The sequence below is a fragment of the Nelumbo lutea genome, chromosome 3 (assembly GCF_056320005.1).
Source record: "Nelumbo lutea isolate HS-2025 chromosome 3, American lotus-T2T, whole genome shotgun sequence".
Taxonomy (NCBI): domain Eukaryota; kingdom Viridiplantae; phylum Streptophyta; class Magnoliopsida; order Proteales; family Nelumbonaceae; genus Nelumbo; species Nelumbo lutea.
Window position 1 is genome coordinate 29,302,271 of NC_142686.1, and position 4,708 is coordinate 29,306,978.

At 38.1% G+C, this 4,708-nt stretch overlaps 1 long non-coding RNA gene across 1 annotated transcript; it reads right to left on the bottom strand.

The window, feature by feature from the left end:
- Window positions 1-1,027: 1,027 nt before the first annotated feature.
- Window positions 1,028-2,576, bottom strand: LOC148863919 (uncharacterized). Its single transcript, XR_016109753.1, has 2 exons — window positions 2,273-2,576; window positions 1,028-1,992 (listed from the first exon to the last, which is right to left on the bottom strand). It is a non-coding gene; the product is annotated as an uncharacterized LOC148863919 (long non-coding RNA).
- Between the last annotated feature and the right edge of the window lie 2,132 nt (window positions 2,577-4,708).

Genomic DNA, 4,708 nt, shown 5'->3' on the forward strand with positions numbered 1-4,708 from the left:
AGGAGGAACGGATCCAAATACTCTATTGTCCCAATAGAAAGAAACCTCCAGGGACTACTACCCGTTATAGAGCTGCCTTTTGGGGCTTTGATAGGTTTAGAGACGCATTCTGATTTAGAGTTCGTTTGAAGCTTCAATAGATTCATTTGAGTTGCCTTTGATTTGGAGAATCGGTTGTTTCAGAGGCTCATTCCTATTTGGAATTCATGGTACCACCAGTTATGGATATAAGCATTCAAAAGGAAGTAGAATAAACAAAGACAATCAGTTATTGTTTGGTCACCGGTGTTCTGTTAATGGGCTTCCTATGAGAGAGAGGATGGGAGGAGAGCTCGAATGAGAAAGCGAAGGGGAAATCGTGCTTTGCAAGTTGAAAATAGAGTTTTGAGCTGTTTTTTTTTTTTTTTTTTTTTGTCTATTAGTAGCCGGTTCAACTGGCTGAACGTGTTCATCTCTCATTGGATGGTACACGCTTCCCACAGGATGCGAGCTCCACTATCTAGACTTCACAACCTCAGCTTATGCAAAAATGTGTGCAAATTCTTGTTCATCTTTGTTTCAGCTTTCACCTAGTTATCTTTGCAGTTCAAATGAAATTAAATATTACTAGAAGGCTGCATTTGGAAACGATACAAATAAGTGTGAATACAAATATATAGTGTAAAACAGTCCATATAAATTACAAAATTGAGTTATTTTTGCACAACATATTTACTTTCTTTCCAAATAGACTTTTAGATGTAATGAATGCAAGTAATAAAGCATATCTTTTTTTTTATCAAAAACCCACTTGAATTCAAATTTATTTCCTTTTTATTGATGTACTTTTATATATTATTATCAATGTAAATATTCATTAGAAAATGTATTTTCTGTCATTTGTCAATAAATAAATGTAATGTTGCCGAACACAGGCAAAAGTGAACCAGAGTGCAAATTTACCTTGAACCGAGATTTACACTCCATTTGCATCGTTTCCAAATGCAACCGAAGAGTAAATTAAAATTGCACTCCCCATGCATTTATATTAGTGCAAATAAAAATGGAGCCTTGATTAGGATTTAAGAGGTACATATCAGAACAATCTGAAAGGATCCCAAGTTGGGGTGACTAATTTTGAGTGAAGGCAGAAAAACACAAGCAATAGAACAGAATCCAGCAGTGGGTAGTTAAAGGCACAAAAACCTAAAGCGTTATACAGTTTTTGTACATATTAATAGTCAAATATAATACTTGCGGAAATGCTAGTCCATACCCAAATTTGATTTGTAGGGTGAAGCATCCAAGAGTTGCATAAGCTAAGATGTTTTATCATACCAAATAGAAGTTTGGACAACCCAAATTATGGGCAGGGCCTCAGGTAGAGTCCAACCGTTTCCCTGGTACAAAACTTACCTGAAGTCTGAAGCGCTTGTGTCTAAATTCCTTCCAAGCTCTATCCCACACCAAGGCGAACGGTATCTGCCAATGGTTCTGCATTGCCTTCCAATGACTCATTTTGCCTAAGGTTTCTACTCAAGCGCTTGTCAAATGGGTCGGAGTTTAGACAAGGTGCAGGCTAGAAACCCTGCAGGTTAAGGAAATGAGCTACAGTTGAAGGCAAGATGCGGACAGACATGCAGAGATATGTATAGATATTCACAAATGTGAAGAAGTCACAAGTTATTGAAACTTGAAAGTATTGGCTTTGAAGACAGAATATGATCAACCATAGAAGGCTCTTTGAAGCCCTGTCATTAAGGTCCTTTGGCTTAGAAGATAAAAGAATTTGAAGCGCTACCACCACAAAGAAGAGCACTGCATGGTATAACTATAAATCTACAATACTGAGCCTTCCATGAATATCTTCCTCTCACACTCCGATAGCCTAATCAACGGTGTTATAAACAGCCAGCCAGCGAGCTAGTCAGACACTTGTTTGCAATGCCCACATGCAACTCAAATCTTCAGAGAAACTTCAAATAAAGCTCAACCCCTGAGGTCTTTTCATATCTTGCATACCACCGTGAAGAATTATTAGTTTAGTGCCATGTAGATTCCACACCCCAGAATTTTCTCAAAAGAACTGTGAAATCAAATGAGAGCTCTGCAGATTTCTAATATCAAAGTAAAGGTTGTAAAAAGTTGACATTGAATTGCTCCCCCAATACATCCACCAACCAAGAGACAACATATATATGGTGGTGCCAGCTTGATCAAACTATACCCTAAGAGGTAAACTCCAAACAAGTACAACTAAGGGGAAACACGAGTTAACAACAACAGAGCATACCCTAGAAGCCCTTGCCATCTAGAATCGCAGTCTGTTCCCCTAGAAGCCCTTACCTATAAGCCCTTACCAGCTTGATCAAACCCTGAGAGGCACCAAGAGTTAGTTAGAGGGTATGCAACTTGAAAGAATAGTATAACATACCCAAGAAACCAAGAAACATAACCTTTGACCCACTAGTTTGTATATAATAGACCCTGAATTTTATGTATATCCTCCTAATGCATAACTGTCTATAATAGACCGAGATAGCACAATAACTGGAATCATTTAATCGAGTGAATATGACATGCAACATTTCATCCATAGTAGCAATTACCAAATCGGATTATATACTTGTCGTCTGGTGATTGAAGAGCTTCACATGTTTCCATATGTTTAGGTGGAGACTACTTAGTTTACTTCCTCAATTACCATGGCAGGCAGTGAAGAGGTCTTATCCACCTGCTATGTAACTGGTACATACAAATGAAACTAGAAATTAAATTTTAAAAGACAGTTATAAAACCAGCATTACTACATGAGACAGAATGCTACATAATAAAAAAACGTTAAAAAAAGATTGCAACTGAGATGTAAGTGGCAAGAACAGAAAAAACAGAATCAGTAACAAACATATTGAAAGACTTGAGGTGTGAATTGGATCACTTGGTGAAAGAATTTGGGAACTTATCAGCAGCCTGTTTGAGACTTTGAAACAGAAAGAGGTGGAAAGTTTGCCAGAAGGTAGGAAAAACAAGACAGAGAAGATGAGGGAATCAATCCAGTCATCAATGGGCAAACTAGCAAGTTGGTGAAGATTCTGTATACGGACTTTGTAGGGATGTTGGGCTGTAAAATCAAGGATCCAAATGATTTGAAAATTTTTCACAAGTTGGAAGAAGGGGAAAAGCAAGAAAAAGGAAGTTAAGTGAAGCAGAAAGATTGAGATTAGATATTGAGGGGGATAAGGAGTTCAGTACAAGAAGGGAAAGGAGAAGAAGGGGCAAGTAGAAGAACTAGGTAAGAAGATGGAATTCAAAGCAAGCCCGAATGAGGATGGCAAGTTGAAATTACGAGGTTTGGGCAGTGCAAGAAAGAGAGCAGAAATAAAGGAGGTGTTTAGGAAGGAATAGCCTGATTTAATCCTGTTACAATAATCCAAATTGATGGAATTCGACAGTAGATGGTCAAGAAGTGTATGGAGGAATAGGATAACTATTGCTTCTCAAAGAACCATTCAACCTAAAAGCTTAAGCTGTTAGGTGAGGTCCTTGAATAGGTTGATATTCTCTAACACGCTCCCTCACACGAAAGCCCATTGGCGCGTGAACAAGCACAGGCCCACCTATACCTTGTGCTGAAACTTATTTAATTATAATGGGGGTAATGAGGATCGAACACTAGACCACTTGGTTAAAATGGCTCTGATACCATCTCAAAGAACCATTCAACCTAAAAGCTTAAGCTGTAAGTTGAGGTCCTTGAATAGGTTGATATTCTCTAAAAGTGCTGATAAAAAAAAAAAAAAAGTTGGAGAATTAGTTGGGACTTGGGCCTTGGCTCCTTCCTAGGGATCCTTGGGAGGTATGATTGTATTATGAAGGGATGAAGTCCTGGAAGCTATAGAAGAATTGATTGGAAATTCCAGTCTCTGTTAAATTTAGACAGGTGGGGGATGGATTTGAGTGGGTGATGACTAATGTTTACGGGCTAAATGGTTGCAGAGAGAGAAATGAGATGTGGGAAGAGCTAAGTGCCAATAGAGGGCTTATTTTTTTGATCAATATGCCATTAGAGGGTTATGGAAGGGCCTTGGTATATTTGGAAATGATTTAATGCAATTAGATTCATAGAGGAGACTAATAATCCTAGGCAAAGGATAGCAACTAGCATGAGAAAATTCAAAGATTTTATCAATAATTTTGAGTTGAAAGATGTGCCCCTCCATCATAATGTAACTTGGTTTTGTCCAACCTTCAACTCCTAATTTGCTCTAGGCTGGATAGATTTCTTTTCTCAGTAGACTGGGAAGAACTTTGGGCTGTGTTAGTATCAAGGACTCTAATAAGAGTAGCTTCTTATCATTGGTGAATCACACACTATAGAAAATATATGAGAGGATCAGGTCCTATGCCCTTCATGTTCAAAAACAAGTGGCTCCGCCACCCTAGCTTTATTCAAAAGTCAAAGAATGGTAGGAAGAGGGTAGATTGAGGGTGAGATGGAAAGGAATGTTGTTCCATCGAAAATTACAATTCTTGAAGACAAAAATCAAGGAGTGGAATACATAGTGTTTTAGGAGATTAGAAGAAAGAAAATAGTAGGTCTTTGACCAAACTGAAAATCTGGACAAGAAAGAATCCTTAGGTACCTTTGAGGAGGGAGATAGAGAATTAAGGTGGTCGTTGAAGAAGCAGTTGGAGGATATTATGATTAAGGAAGATATTAGTTTGGGGC